This window comes from Vidua macroura, assembly GCF_024509145.1.
Source record: "Vidua macroura isolate BioBank_ID:100142 chromosome W unlocalized genomic scaffold, ASM2450914v1 whyW_random_scaffold_38, whole genome shotgun sequence".
In the NCBI taxonomy this organism is placed as follows: domain Eukaryota; kingdom Metazoa; phylum Chordata; class Aves; order Passeriformes; family Viduidae; genus Vidua; species Vidua macroura.
This window is the reverse complement of record NW_026530535.1, coordinates 2163995-2180774: the sequence shown is the minus strand read 5'-3', so window position 1 is coordinate 2180774 and position 16780 is coordinate 2163995.

Sequence of the window (16780 nt, the reverse complement as noted above, 5' to 3'; positions counted from 1 at the left end):
TTCTTCCTGAAGACAGAGGGCATCACCATTCCCTCCTCAACTTTCCTCTGTTCTTGCCATTCCTTCGCTGGTGGTTGCTGAAGCAGGTCTCCTTGGGTCACCACTGCATCCCCCTAAAATGCAGTCTCTATTGCAGGAGATTTTGTTTCAGTCCGTGGCTAACAAGAAAAGTCCAGCCAAAAGCTACTCCATCATCTCCTCCCACCTAAAAATTTCTTCTTCTAACATGTCAGGTCCCGGACTGTCTCTCTTCCACTACAAATCAAGGAGGAGTAATATTTTACAAAGCCCTCATTTCCCAGAAAGGGTTAAAAGTTCAGACTCCCTGGACGGCTGAAATCTCTGTCCAGCATCCCGTCTCCCACGCTGGGCATCATCCCCCCCCCCCTTTCTCCTTCTCCTCTGCCGGCAAATCTCCAGGTGCCGCCAGGCTCTCTGTCACTTTCCCTCTGTGGGGGGGGAACAAAGGCATCTCCGCTTCTCTCCACCCTTCCGTCTGCAGGAGCTGGCTCGGTTCCAGACCTTCAGCCCCCTCGGCCTACCTGGACAAGGCCGCATGGCTTCCCCTCCCCCACCCAGCCTGAGGCTGGGCAGGGGAGAGTCTGCACTCTCTGAAGACCGGAACCAAAGAGACAGTTCTCCTGGGAGTCCTTGCTTTTAACCCCCTGTGTTCTCAGAGGCGTGTCCATACTTTCAGTGGTCACTCCAGGTGCCAATATCCAAACCTGACCACTGATTGGTTTGACCCAACTTCCTGGAAAAAATTCACTTCCATGTCAAACCACGACACACAGATGGCAGCAAGCAGAAAGACCTCATTTACAAACAAAAAAACATGGCTCTGGGTGGAGATGGGCACTTTCCTGGACCATCCAGGAGACACCCAGCAATGAATACATGGGAGATATCTACGATCAAGATAGAGTCGTCAGGAGCATAGTCAGGAACACGCATCTCAATACCAGCTTCCTGTAACTCAACATCAGCATTCATCGGTTCCCAGAAACAGCTTTGTCCAGCTCAGCACAGAGAAAAGGAGACCCATGAATATGTGAAGCAAAGAGAAGAATAGGAGAACCTCTGCCTCAGACGAAAAAAAAATGTATAAAAACTGACTGGACAGAGACAGCATTTGTGAACAGAGGTCTGATCTGTGTTTACCCAGCGCCGATCCCGGCCTTGGTACTGCCCTTTTGATTGTGGCTATCTAAGACCGAATCTTGGTCATGAAATAAAAATCTATTTTATTAATTATTAATTCGTCTTGGTCATTTTTACCTATAACACTCTCTTTGGCCGGGCACTGCTGCTGAGCCCCCAGCGACTCGGACCGAAGTGCAGCTGCTCTGCTACTGTTGGTGTGATGCCTCCAGCTACAGACAGGCAGCTGCAAAATTCAACCTAAGGCAGCTCAAAACCGCTAGCTGCAGTCTCTTTAAGACAAAAAAAAAAAAAAAAAAAAAAAAAACAAAGAGAACCCAGAAAGGGAAAAGTCTCTGCCTAAGCAAAGACCATGCAGCCAGCAAAGCAAAAAGCACGTGGCTGAAGGGAATGAGCAGCCTGCTTCAGCAGACTTTAAAAGTGCCCACAATAGCAGCCCCCACACAAGGTTCCTGGCTGCAGGGTCTTAAGGAGACAGTAACAATTTTTGGGAAGAGATAGATATGGAATACAATAACATTATGGATTACCCCAGAACAAATGATCAAGACCAGAGATCTTGAGGAGGGCAACAGTGTTCTCCTGGGGTGAGACATACTTTTGTAGGTGCCATGGCATTGTGGATGCACAGGGTGGTCTTGGTGGTGCCATTAGATTGATCTGTGCAGAGTTGGAGCCAAGTTGCTGCAATCCCCAGGGGGAAAAAATTGAAAATTTGTGACCTCTGTGTCTCTTCAGCTGCAGTGCAATGGGGTTGTCTTCAGTGCTGCCTCAGAGGGACCAAATCCTGGTCCTGGGGAGCCCCTGTACCACACTTGAGGTTGCTGCAGGGCAGGGAGATTCTGGGATGACCTTTGGCAGGGGGATAGGCAGGTTACCTCTCAGATATCCTCCCCTATTGCTTGCCCTGGGGTCTCCTGAAGCCCCCAGGCCCACAGGGAGGGCAGATAGGAAGGCAGAGGTGGGCAGAGGGTAGAACATGCCCTAGCACCTATGTGGGCTGAGTGGTGATGTCAGCTCTGTGTACAGGAGCTGGTAGGCTCCTGCTGGGAAGTTGGTACAGAAACGTGTTGGCATTCAGGAGCTGTTGAGGGAGATGTTGTTAGATGCTCTTTATGGCTCCAGGTGATGCCTTAGGATTTTAGCTTTTATTTATTTTATATATATGTATTTGTAATCCTGTAATTCTTTAGTGTATCGCTCTAAACTCCATATACAGTGCTAGCTACTGTCTTCACATTTTGGTCAGACAAAACAATTCCTCTCTAGGCCTGGGAATCAAGGACACCTTACTGTCTCAGGCCCCAAGAGATATAAACAAAAGTGAGTTGCGGGGAGCAAACTTGGGGTAAATTACTTCATTACCTGAAGCTGTAATTGGAAGATTAATCTCCAATATGCAAATGGACCAAACTTATAAAGGTGTGAAAACTCATTGTCACCATTGAGTAAGAAATTATACAGACTTACTAGAAGGTTGATTGGTATAACGTGCTGTTTATTTTGGACTGTTCTTTTTTATAAGTTGTTCTGATTTAGGTGGACTTGATTGGTTATTTAATTAATACATTTTACTTGATTGGTTAATTAACAAGATGCTTTTCTTATAAACAATCTTTGAGAAAAACAAGGAAACAGAGAGTAGGAAAACAACACTTGTAGGTTGTTTATAATAATAGGCTATCATTGTTTATCTTCAACTCCCTGAAGTCTCTCGGGCTGATTTTTGGGAAAACTTATCTAGTTTTCTCGCTGTCTGACTAGGTTGTCACATCACATCTACAACTCATGACTCGTCGTCCATTTTTGGGTGTAGCCCCTGGGGGGACTTTGTCTGCCTGAAATGTAACTGAAGGCCCTTCCACTGCTGCAGCTATCCCCATAGGGCATTAGCCACCATCCAGGAGCTGCTTGCTGGCTGGCGGCTATAATCTTTTCATAAGTCTCCAAGTTCTGATGAGATCAGGGACCAAGTAACTTCAGTTTCCTATTTGACTTGCCTCACTCCCTTTGATTTCTTTGTTGAAGGGCCTGCCTCTTGATCTAACCCCTTCTTTCCTACTATTACTTCCTCTTCTTCTTCTTCCTCTTCTTCTTCCTCCCTTACTAATTGGTGGTACGGGCCTGAAACTTGCCTTGTCCATTTATCGAGTGACCTGGAAGAAGAACCACTTCAGGTGGGGCCCTGAGCAGCAACAGGCCTTTTAGCAGATCAAACAGGAAATAGCTCATGCGGTAGCTCTTGGGCCTGTTTGGACAGGACCAGCTGTGCAAAATATACTCTACACTTGATCTGAGGAGCAGGGCCTCACCTGGAGCCTCTGGCAAAGGACCGCAGGAGAAACCAGAGTTTGACCATTTGGGTTTTGGAGCCAGAGTTATCGAGGATCAGAAGCCCACTATACTCCAACTGAAAAAGAGATATTAGGAACCTATAAGGGGTTTTGAGCCACCTCAGAAGTTGTTGGGACAGAAGTATGTCTCCTCTTGGCGCCACGATTGCCCATTCTACACTGGATGTTCAAAGGAAACATTCCCTCAACACATCATGCAACCAGATCTACATGAAGTAAGTGGGTAGCATTAATTACACAACAAGCCCGAATGGGAAAACCCAATTTCCCAAGAATCCTAGATGACATTTTGGATTGGCCAGAAGCCAGAGATTTTGGAGCACTGCCTGAGAAGGTGACCCGTGCCCAAGAAGCACGACCATATAATGAGTTACCAGAAAATGAAATAAGCTATGCTTTATTTACTGATGGATCCTGCCGAGTGATAGGAAACCATTGGAGGTGGAAAGCTTCTATGTGGAGTCCCATATCACTGTTGAGGCAGGGACGGGAATGAAATGACTCCATGTTCAGAAGGCAAAGAATGAACCCTTTATTCAAAGCATGTCTCTCTTTTATAGAGAACATTGTGAAGAGTAATTTCATTGGTCTTAGAGTAAAAAGATTTCACCTGCTTGGTACACTGCACTTAGGTCAGTGTGGCAGAACATATCTATAAACCATATGAACAGAAAACAAGATAACAGATGGTTTACATTCCTCCCGGACTTTTTCCCAGGCCTAGCCTGGCAGAAATCTTTCTCCTTTTCTCTCTGACTGAACTGAGTATATCCATAATTCCACATTTTTGTTTAAAGAAGGAGGCAGTGTATGTTGCCCTCCTGCAGGGCCCTTTGCAGGAAAGAGAACAAACACAGCTCAAGCATTTTATCAACTGTCAATCAAAACCTCAATCAGATATTGGCTCAGAACGGTCGAAGAGATTCCAAACTTATATTATAAATTCCAAGAAATCAGTTACCAACTCTAGTATAGTAACAACCCATTGTCAGTCTGCCAAAGGCCTGGCAGTCCAACTTGTCAAAACCCATTTCCCAGTGTGAGCAGATGCCCACATAACAGAAAAGAAGGTATTAACAAACAGGTGCACATACCCAAATCAGCCAAATTTGGAATTTGGCAAAATTAGTAATATCTGGTTGCTGCAGCTGCAAACCCTTTAGGCCTCTGGCATTTATCCCAACCAGTAAGGTGCAGCAGGTCAAGTTTTGGTTGGCATTCACCAAAATTGCTTTTTGCAAGGTGTGTGCACTTGATAGAAGAATCATGCAAGGCTTTTGGCCCATGCAGTCATGTCCTCAATGAACAACTTGAGTGATAAAATTGAACTCAGGTCCAAATTGCATCCTCAAAGTTTTCAAAACTATTGAGTAGAATTGACCAAATTCAGAAACACTTAAGAAATCTCTGAAATGGCCACAGCCCTTAATTCAGTCACTTGGGCCGAGGCTGACTCGTGGCTTTCCAGTACTTTGAGCTGTCAGTGAAGATGCAGCTCTTTCCACCTTTTTTTTATTTCCAAAAGAGCCAGCAGCACCGGCGGGCTTTAGGACCCTGTGGTGCTGGGCGAGGCGGGGGACCCGACCCAGGGGGACGGGCCAAGTGCCCCAGACCCGGCCAGGGAGGCGGGGAGCCCAGCCCCTCTGCTGAGCCAAGATCTACTCGGCTCGGTCCCTCCCCCCAGCTTCTCATTGGTATCACTTGGGGCCCCTGGATCTGGGGCCCCTGGGACACCCCATGGCCACCCGCAGATGGGCGACCCATTCCAACCCTATTTTTCGGTGCCCACCCCCACCAGGCAGTCAGAGTCTCGGCAATTCCTCTGGCTTTTCGCCCTCCCCCCGCCCCACCAGGCCATGGATCAAACCACAGCTTCTCGAGATCCCGCTCCTCCCGCTCTGCAAACAGGAGCAGGATGCGCAGGGTGCGGGCAGGGAAGGTTTTCCCGCGAATATGAAATTCCACCCTGGATTTGGGCTCTTGGCACCGCCCATGCCTGCCCAGTACAAGGGGCTGATCCTCGCTCCCTGATCTGTAGCCCCACTCCCATCCCCAGGCACGGTACCAGCAGCAGCGATGCTGCTGCGGACCAAACGGGTACTCCCTTTCGGTGCCCCTGCCTCTGCCTCAGAGGCACACAGCTCGGGGCAGTCTGGGGGAAGTGGAGGGGGTGGTGGGCTGGGTGCAGGCTCTGAAACAAGCGGTCTGAACTGTTATGAACAGTTTCCAGGTGTTCCCCAGAGACGCGGGCAGGGCTTTCCTAGTTCCCATGGCAACACTAAAAGAAAACTACTAACTCTAGCTAAGTACCGATATTGAAATGCTAATTAGCTAATTGCTCTGATTGTTTTCTCTAAACTACCTGGCCTCCCACCCCTCCACGCTGCCATTCTGGGACTAACATGCAAATAAAAACCCCTTAGGATCATGGGAGTATTTTTAGGAGATAAAAATGAATATAAATCAAAAACTGAACACAATAGAGGAGTCTAGACAAATGCCCTAGCTGAGGAAGAGGGAAACACATCCCCTGACTGGCTTTTAACCATCGCCATCACCTAAGAAAGAACAGACTATATTAGGCTCTGAGAAGCCGAGAGATAGAGACAGAGAGCCCTGGTGCTGCCACCATGGAAGGAGCGGGGACAGCTGTTGTTCTGGACTTCAGCAACAGACTCTGCACACCACGCCTCCTCATCCTCGGGCCACCGGTGTGCCACAAGGAAAGGAGAAAGGACAGCTGCTGCTCGGGACTCCAGTGACCGACTCTGCACGCCGCCTTCCTTCCGGCTACCTGGGAAAGCTACAACCGCGGGGGCGAGCTCTGCGTCGAGCCCCCTGCCCAGCTGATCTTTTTAATAAAGAGCTGAACATTAATAAAGGCATTAGCCCTGTTCATTTCATGAACGTGTCCAGCACGGGGCTGCCGGCCGCTGCCGGCGGCAGATCACAGGGCGGAGTGGCTGCTGATGAGCCGGAGTGGAGTGGGGGACGCAGTCTTCCCCGGCGCTGTGGCGGGAGCCGCCGCGCCCTGTGGGCGCTGCCCCCCCTGCAGCATGGCACACCGCCAGTCTGAGAGAAGCGGGCGGGGTGGCTGCGGCAGCTTCTCTTGGTATTGGTGGCTGCGGCGGTGGCCGCAGCAACTCTGCCGGGCCCGGGGTGGGCGGCGGCGGCGGTCGCATCATTGCCGGCCGAAACAGGAAAAAACTGACTGCTCTGTCCGGAGCGGTGGGTGGAGCAAAAGGCAAGGCTGCGGCTGCCGGAGCGCTGGGCAGCACAGCAGGCGCTGGCACCGCAAAGGACATGAAGTCAGCCAATCCACATGGCGCGGAGGGGGGCGGAACGGGAGGTAGTTGCGTCTGTCCCGTCGGCAAAGCCGGAGCCCCCGCGGGCAGCGGGGGGTGTGCCAGGGGATGGATCAAAGGCTCCATTGCTGGTCCCAGCAGTACAGGGGGGCGGGACCCGTACATCTGCGCAGGTTCCATAGTCGATAGCGAAGGAGCCGGGGGGGCAGCAGCCCCCACTCTGTCACGGGCCGTGGGCGGCGCTGGCCCCCCTCCCAACTGCATTCCGGAGAGGGGGGTCAGCAGCAGCTGAAGCAGTGAAGCTGCCGGCTCAACAAATGGGCGGTCTTCAGTCCTCCGCGGTGAAGACGGAAAAAACCCCGGCAGCCACCCAGGCTGCAGAGCCGCGGGCTGTGGTGGCTCCTGCCGGGCCGGGGTCGCCCCGTGCAACCCCTGCAATGTCGGTTGTGCCGAAACTGATAGTTGAGACAAAGGCACCCCCGCTGCCGCCTGAAAAGCGGAGAAAGTCGCCGGCTACATTCTCGGGGCGGGATGGTCCAGCCCGACTGACCGCGACACGGGCTGCGGTGCGGTCAGTGTCCGATCGGTCGGCAAAGGATATTTCTGCTGAACGTAGTCACAAGGATGGGGATACTTGGGCTTAACATAAGTTCCTGGTGACATATAAAGTCCGCGGGGCGTCCCGGTGTCTCTCGCTGCCCCGCGCGGCACCGGGGTGGGACTGGGCATGACCCTGCCTGCCTGTTGCCTGCTGAATCCCGAGATGCCGCTGCATACCGAGATGGCATCTTCACTTCCCGAGAGCTCCCTGTCAGAATTGCTGCCTCTCGGGGTCTCGCCCCGTAGGGCTGTTATAAATTGAGGCGAATAATTTGTTCAGCCTTTCAAGAGTCAATCATAAATTTATTGATTACAGCAAGCGATGGCAAGCAAACAGCGCTGGGTGTAGCCGGGGAGTCCCCGCTCCGCAAACGGCCCACCCCGTTTCCCCCTTCCCGCAGTGTTTTTGTACCCTTTTTTTTCTCCGGGGCCGCGGTATCTCTGGGTGTACTCTGCGCTTGCGCCCTCTGTTGCTAGGGGGTCGTCTTCTACTCTTTGTTGGGCGTTTGAGGAAGGCTCCTCTCTTCTTCCTTGGTGAAAGTCCACGGCCCTGTAATGGTCTTTTCCATATAAGGTTATATGTTATATGCACCTAAGTTCTAATTACTCAACTAGCTTAAGTAATCAACATACTAGCTAGTTTCTGTCTGGCAGTTTTCTGTTATCTACACAAGGCTTCTCCTTTGGCTCTCTGTTATCTTACACAAGGCTTCTCCTTTGATTTTCTGTTATCTACACAAGGCTTCTCCATTCTGTCTTGATGAACAAAGAGTCTTCTCTAACTTATCACAGGGCCGTGTATATGCACCCCCAGACTGTGAACAGTGAGGACGCTAATGCGTCCCCCTTGTTCAACTTCATCATGAGGCAACGACCCAAGTCACACCAAACTCACCCATCCAAGGCGTGTCCGAGATCCACAGAAAATCCATGGTCCCGAGCCCAACCCAGGAGGAGAACGAGCTCGGCATTGGACACTGGGATCCCCAGCTGAGGGATATAACCCTGCCAGGAGGACAGAACCAGCTGTTCAGCTGTAGAAAGTTGGTTCCCCATTTCCAAGGAAACCCTCCCTTAGCAGACGTCCACTTCATGAGACAAACAGTCTGCTATTTCAGGGAAAACCATCCGGCTCAGTTCTCAGCTTCTAAGAGCCGACCTGCGGTCCGAACAGGACCAAGTCTTTTCCAGAAGACACGGGGTTTCAGCGTTACCTCACTCAAGAGGGCAAATATGTCTGACCGGAGTCTCCAGACTCATGGTGTTCAGCCTCGGCTGACAACTCCCCCCCGCCCTCGATCTGTCAGGGTCTTGGGTCTTCAGCCGAGGCTGTGGTCATGTCCGGGTCCACCAGATGTCACTGTTGAGGCAGGGACAGGAATGAAATGACTCCATGTTCAGAAGGCAAAGAATGAACCCTTTATTTAAAGTATGTCTCTCTTTTATAGGGAACATTGTGAAGACTAATTTCATTGGTCTTAGAGTAAAAACATTTCACCTGCTTGGTTGTCCTGGCTTCTAAGATAAGCATATATTCTATTTGCCATCTGTTGGGCAGTTTTCTTATCTTTTTTAAGAACAATTGAAATGAACAGGGCTAATGCCTTTATTAATGTTCAGCTCTTTATTAAAAATATCAGCTGGGCAGGGGGCTCGACGCAGAGCTCGCCCCCGCGGTTGTAGCTTTCCCAGGTAGCCGGAAGGAAGGCGGCGTGCAGAGTCGGTCACTGGAGTCCCGAGCAGCAGCTGTCCTTTCTCCTTTCCTTGTGGCACACCGGTGGCCCGAGGATGAGGAGGCGTGGTGTGCAGAGTCTGTTGCTGAAGTCCAGAACAACAGCTGTCCCCGCTCCTTCCATGGTGGCAGCACCAGGGCTCTCTGTCTCTATCTCTCGGCTTCTCAGAGCCTAATATAGTCTGTTCTTTCTTAGGTGATGGCGATGGTTAAAAGCCAGTCAGGGGATGTGTTTCCCTCTTCCTCAGCTAGGGCATTTGTCTAGACTCCTCTATTGTGTTCAGTTTTTGATTTATATTCATTTTTATCTCCTAAAAATACTCCCATGATCCTAAGGGGTTTTTATTTGCATGTTAGTCCCAGAATGGCAGCGTGGAGGGGTGGGAGGCCAGGTAGTTTAGAGAAAACAATCAGAGCAATTAGCTAATTAGCATTTCAATATCGGTACTTAGCTAGAGTTAGTAGTTTTCTTTTAGTGTTGCCATGGGAACTAGGAAAGCCCTGCCCGCGTCTCTGGGGAACACCTGGAAACTGTTCATAACAAATCCCTCCTCTACTTCTTTGATCGGGCTTAAGCCCGCATCAACTTACAGTCTTTGGCTTTTGAGGGCTACCTTCTTTTGGCATTTGTATGCTTTACTCAGGCCTGAGGGTAATTCTAGTGTTCTTTAGAAACCAAGTTTTTAGGTAACTCCTTTGGCTAAAGGACACTTAGTCTTATTAAACAATTACCAAGTACTTAAACCTTTTCTATGGTACTTTAACTCAGAAACAGTTATTAACACCTTACTGTATATCAGCCTCTAGCAAGTCTTCTTTAAAGTTAATTTTAAGTCCTCTGGTTTCTTAATTACTGTCCATGCACAAGAGGAGGCGGGTGACACTGTTGGGTCTGGTCTGGCGTCTGGGGGTGGCACTGGTCCTTTGACTCTGGTGACGTCGGTCCAGCCTTTTTCTTAGGTCCGCACCGCAGTGTGTGTGGTGAGTAGTACCTGGAAAGGTCCTTTGAATTTGGGGGTTAATGGAGTGGTAGTGTACCAGGGCTTTATCAACACCCAATCCTCAGGACTGATGTGGGCATTGGCATCCAGAGGGGAAGTTTGGGAGAGATACCCCTTCTTTCGGAGGCCTTCTAGGGATTTTCCTATGACCTCTAAATATTTCTGAGTTGCTGCCTCCCCTTCCAGGTAATCTGCTGTACTGAAAGGGGTGATTTAAAAAAAAAGGGAGTCCAAACATTATTTCACAGGGAGAGACCCCTATGTCAGACCGAGGTCTGATTCTGCTGCACAAGAGAGCAAGAAGTAAACACCTGAGCCAATTCGTCTTTGTTTCTTCAATTAATTTAGTTAACACATTTTTAAGAGTTCTATTCATCCTTTCCACTCTTCTAGAGCTTTGAGGATGCCATGGGGTGTGCAATCTCCACCTTATCCCCAGGGCTTTTGTTACTTGATGTAAAGTTTGAGCGACAAAATGTGGACCTTGGTCCAAGTCAATGTTATTGACTAGCCCATATCGTGGTATGATGTTTTCTAAGATTATTCATGCAACTTCCTGCGCAGTTTCCTTTTTGGTTGGGAAAGCCTCCACCCAGTGAGTGAGGTGATCCATGATCACTAGTAAATGTTTGTACTTTAATTTTCCCATGCAGGATCAACTTTTGGGCTTCCTTTATCAGGATAGCTGCTGCTGCTGCGATTACTTGCAGGCAAGTTGGCCATCCTCTGGCTACTGGGTCTAGTAGTTTTGAGAGGTAGGCTATTGTTTTTTTTTTTTTTTGGGTTTTTTTTTTTTTGTTTTTTTTTTTTCCCACTTAAATACATTCTTAGGGCTTCTTTGAGCAACTCATTCATGTTCTTTTCTTGCCAGTCCTCTATTTTTTCTAGTTTTTGTCTAATATCGGGTCAGGATTTGGTGACAAACTAGACCTTTAAGAGGACTTGACCCTCTGGGCTATCTGGGTCTATATTTGAATATAACTGGAAATTTCGTTTTAGTTGGTTAAGCCAAATTGCCGGGGTCTCATCCTTCTCCTGAGTACCATCAAAGGCCAATTTCGTGTTGCTTCCCCTAGGGATACTCTTTGATCCCTCTTATCATGAGGGACCTATAGTCTCTCATGTTTTGCCTACCTTCTTGTTGGCTGGGACTCCAGTTGGGGTCCACCAAGGGCATCCCCTGGTTCCCTGGGGGCCCCAATCCACCCTCTCTTTCCCATATCTTCACCCCTGCCACTCAGATCATCTGGACCTTTCTCAGAACAGAATGCTTAGAATAGCTCAGGTCTCCCCAGGTACAAATACTCAGCCCTCGAAATTGGTCCAACTGGCTAGATATTCCAACGGGGTCTTCCACTAAATTTCTTAGCTCTATCCCAAATCCCCGGACTTCGGAAGCTGCCAAAGGTGCATCCACAAACCTAACTCCCCCAGCTGCTCTACCCATAGGAACCCCTCTAAGGGGAAAGAGCCCCTCCACCCTTGGTGCTTTGGATTGGGTGCCACAATACAGCCCTTTTTCTAAGACACCAGGCAGGGAAATAGTAGTGGAGAGAGACACTGGAGGCCAGGGGGCATGCCAGGTGATGAACCAACCCTGGGCAAAGGTGGCCTCAGCTCCCAAGTGGGAGGAGGCAAGGAAACTCCAGCTGGAGAAGGGGAAGAGGGAGTTGGGGAGATGGTTGAGGAAACTAAGGGAAGGGACGATGAAACAGAGGTGGGAAAACGGGGGAAAGGAAACAGGGACTTAATAGGAGGGGCTGAAGGACCAACTGGGGAAACTGTTGGGGAAGTAACAGGAGCAGAAGGGGACAGGCAATCGAGGGGGTCTCATTCCTTTATTTTTCTAGTCTCCCCCTCTCTATTCCCTTTGTCTTCCTCTCTATTTCTTTGTAACTTGCATATTCTCACAGTCTCATTATTTATAGAATTCTCCAGCCAGCAAGCTGCATGAGATAGTTGTTCTATATCAAGGCCCTCTCAGTTTTGTTTTTTTTTTTGTTTTTGGTGCTGGTTTAACTGATTACACATCCACTGATCTTGGGTTCCATACCACGGCCACTCTCCCTGTAATTCTAACTTCGGCCATACTTCCTATACTGTAATGTATCATCTTACTCTTGTCTAGACCCTTCATAGTCTCCCGAGAATCCCATTAGTCTAACAGTTGCCCCAAGGGGCTGTTAGGGGGAATTCTCTTTGCTTTGGAAGGATTTGCTCCTTTACTATAACCTCTTCCCATTTTCAGGCCTCAAAAACAAAAACAAAAAAATATATATATACCTTAAATGGTGCTTCTATCTAAAATGGAATATACTGACAGGCAGGTAAAGCGCATCTGGCCCCTCCCAACTTCGTATTTTGAATCACTTGACTAAACTTAATCTCTTTTAACTAAATTCCCACTCTTGGTCCTACCCTCTTGGCACTTTACATTGTCTCTTGGCCAGGACAATCACTAGTCACACCCTCATCTATTGACTTCTGTTCTTTTTCTCTTTGGCCTAAGTTTTGAACTTCTTGATGGACTTTCTAGGCTTGTACCCCTGCTAAGTCCTGCCCAAACTCTTACTTGGCCTTTTGCCTAACCTTCTTACCAGGCTTGGGAAGCTTGGTCTCCCTGCCGAGGTAAGGTCGAACGTCCTGCCGAGCCTTACACTCGAACTCCGGCCAAGCCCCCTTGCCTGACCCTACTAGGCTTGGGAGGCTTGGTCTCCCTGCCGAGGTAAGGTCGAACGTCCTGCCGAGCCTTACACTTGAACTCTGGCCAAGCCCCCTTGCCTGCCCCTACTAGGCTTGGGAAGCTTGGTCTCCCTGCCGAGGTAAGGTCGAACGTCCTGCCGAGCCTTACACTCGAACTCCGGCCAAGCCCCCTTGCCTGACCCTACTAGACTCGGGAAGCTTGGTCTCCCTGCCGAGGTAAGGTCGAACGTCCTGCCCAGCCTTACAATCAAACTCCGGCCAAGACCCCTTGCCTGACTCTCCTGCTAGGCTTGGGAAGCTTGGTCTCCCTGCCGAGGTAAGGTCGAACGTCCTGCTGAGCCTTACACTCGAACTCCGGCCAAGCCCCCTTGCCTGACCCTACTAGGCTTGGAAAGCTTGGTCTCCCTGCCGAGGTAAAGTCGAACGTCCTGCCGAGCCTTACACTCGAACTCCGGCCAAGCCCCCTTGCCTGACCCTACTAGGCTTGGGAAGCTTGGTCTCCCTGCTGAGGTAAGGTCGAACGTCCTGCCGAGCCTTACACTCGAACTCCGGCCAAGCCCCCTTGCCGGACTCTCCTACTAGGCTTGGGAAGCTTGGTCTCCCTGCCGAGGTAAGGTCGAACGTCCTGCCGAGCATTACACTCGAACTCCGGCCAAGCCCCCTTGCCTGACTCTCCTACTAGGCTTGGGAAGCTTGATCTCCCTGCCGAGGTAAGGTCGAACGTCCTGCCGAGCCTTACACTCGAACTCCGGCCAAGCCCCCTTGCCTGACCCTACTAGGCTTGGGAGGCTTGGTCTCCCTGCCGAGGTAAGGTCGAACGTCCTGCCGAGCCTTACACTCGAACTCCGGCCAAGCCCCCTTGCCTGACCCTACTAGGCTTGGGAAGCTTGGTCTCCCTGCCGAGGTAAGGTCGAACGTCCTGCCGAGCCTTACACTCGAACTCCGGCCAAGCCCCCTTGCCTGACTCTCCTACTAGGCTTTGGAAGCTTGGTCTCCCTGCCGAGGTAAGGTCGAACGTCCTGCCGAGCCTTACACTCTAACTCCGGCCAAGCCCCCTTGCCTGACCCTACTAGGCTTGGGAAGCTTGGTCTCCCTGCCGAGGTAAGGTCGAACGTCCTGCCGAGCCTTACACTCTAACTCCAGCCAAGCCCCCTTGCCTGACCCAACTAGGCTTGGGAGGCTTGGTCTCCCTGCCGAGGTAAGGTCGAACGTCCTGCCGAGCCTTACACTCGAACTCCGGCCAAGCCCCCTTGCCTGACTCTCCTACTAGACTTAGCTTCCTTGCCTTCCTGCCTTTCTGCTTACTCAGGTTAGTGCCTGCTCTGACGGGGACATCCTGCCCTGCCTTCCAGGGCCATTCCCCTATCTGCTCTGACGGGGACCTCCATCCATGCCTGCCATGGACATCCTACCTGCCCTGTCATCCTCTCCTGCCTGGTGGGGACATGCCCTCTGCCTGGCGGGACTTGCTGCTCCTGCTTGCTAGGACATCCCGCCCTACATGCCCTGTTGTCCTGTCCTGCCTGGCAGGGACATGCCTTTTGCCTGTCGGGGACATGCTCTCTGTCTGCCAGGTACATGCACTCTACCTGCCAGGTACATGCCACTCCTGCCTGCTAGGACACCCCACCCTACCTGCCAGGGACATTCCACCTGCCGTCCTATCCCATCCTGCCGGCGCCGGGGACATGTCCTCTAGGACCTCCACATCCCACCTGCCCTGCTGGGGATATTCCCCTTGCCCTGATTGCCAGGGACTTACTTTGCCCATAGGGTACCTCCACACGCTCGGAGGAGGGCCTGCTTTACTTCTAAGGAGACGCCTCAGTCGCTCCTCTATTCCACTCGCTTCCCCCCGTTCCCGGCCGGCCCCTTCGCAGGAGTCCGGAAACGCGGTACTAGCGGGTCCCTCTCACTTCGGGGGTCCGAGCTGCCGGCCCCCGTCTCACTCACTCACTCATTCGCTCGTCTCCCGGTTTTTCTTACCCATCCGATGCTCCTCTGCGTTGCTCGTCTCACGCGGATCCTAGGGTCCGAAGGTAGCCAGCAACTCCCGAGGGTCCCTCGAAGCAGGTGGTCGAGCTGTCCAGCTGTCCGGGGGTCCTCTTCAGGCGTGGCTATCCCGGACGAGCCCCCAAATTGAAATGAACAGGGCTAATGCCTTTATTAATGTTCAGCTCTTTATTAAAAATATCAGCTGGGCAGGGGGCTCGACGCAGATTTCGCCCCCGTGGTTGTAGCTTTCCCAGGCAGCCGGAAGGAAGGCGGCGTGCAAAGTCGGTCACTGGAGTCCCGAGCAGCAGCTGTCCTTTCTCCTTTCCTTGTGGCACACCGGTGGCCCGAGGATGAGGAGGCGTGGTGTGCAGAGTCTGTTGCTGAAGTCCAGAACAACAGCTGTCCCCGCTCCTTCCATGGTGGCAGCACCAGGGCTCTCTGTCTCTATCTCTCGGCTTCTCAGAGCCTAATATAGTCTGTTCTTTCTTAGGTGATGGCGATGGTTAAAAGCCAGTCAGGGGATGTGTTTCCCTCTTCCTCAGCTAGGGCATTTGTCTAGACTCCTCTATTGTGTTCAGTTTTTGATTTATATTCATTTTTATCTCCTAAAAATACTCCCATGATCCTAAGGGGTTTTTATTTGCATGTTAGTCCCAGAATGGCAGCGTGGAGGGGTGGGAGGCCAGGTAGTTTAGAGAAAACAAACAGAGCAATTAGCTAATTAGCATTTCAATATCGGTACTTAGCTAGAGTTAGTAGTTTCTGTTAGTGTTGCCATGGGAACTAGGAAAGCCCTGCCCGCGTCTCTGGGGAACACCTGGAAACTGTTCATAACACAATGTCTCCCTCCGGGGAGATATCTTCTGTTAATATGCCATTGAATGGCTCACTGCATGACTGAGAAAGTTACATCATCCCATTGTAAGATGCCCCACCCAGAGGGAGAAGCCAAGCATCCCTACCTGCATAAAATCAGCATTTCTTGGGACAGGAACTCAGCCTCTTCACTGGATTCCCAGAGGAAGACCAGGCCCATCTACTCTACCACCAGACCTTCAGAGAAAACTACACCCTTCTACTGAATCATCGCTTCAGCAGCATTTCATCTGCCACTCCAGGAGCAGGAGGAGCAGCCACCATTTAACTGGACTATCACTAACACTCTATCAGTAGTTTTGTTTGTATTGATTACTTTTTTTTTTTTAATTTAGTTTTTTTCCTAGTAAAGAACTGTTATTCCCATTCCCATATCTTTGCTTGAGAGCCTTTTTATTTTGAAATTGTGGTAATTCAGAGGGAGGGGGTTTACCTTTTCCATTTCACGGGAGGCCCTTGCCTTCCTTCACAGACTCCTGTCTTTTCAAACCAAGACATTGGTACAGTGGACTTATGTCAGTGTGGCAGAACATATCTATAAAGCATATGAACAGAAAACAAGATAACAGATGGTTTACATTCCTCCCGGACTTTTTCCCAGGCCTAGCCTGGCAGAAATCTTTCTCCTTTTCTCTCTGACTGAACTGAGAATATCCATAGTCCCACACAACAAGTCATTGAGGCTGCTGAAGGGGAAAGCAGATCAAGCCAATTTGCAGAGGTGAGAGACATTCAATTAGCCCTAGAGATTGCTGAGAGAGAAAAGTGGTCTGCACTTTATACTAACTTCTGGATGGTACCTTCTCTTTCTTATGTGCCCCCCCCTGCCCTCCCAGGCTGCCTTGCATGTTGGTGGGTGCCCCCATCTTTCTTTGCTGTGTCAATCCGTCCTTCTGTGTTGGGTGCCTTAGCTCTCCTTCCTGGTTACAGCAAAGTAGCCACTCTGCAGCTGGGGTAAAAAAGAGTAGAACTTGGGGTTTGGATTGAGAGGGCCAATTCCAAAGCCCCTGTTGCAGCTACCCAGCTGTAGAGGGATTACTGTTGAAGGCATGA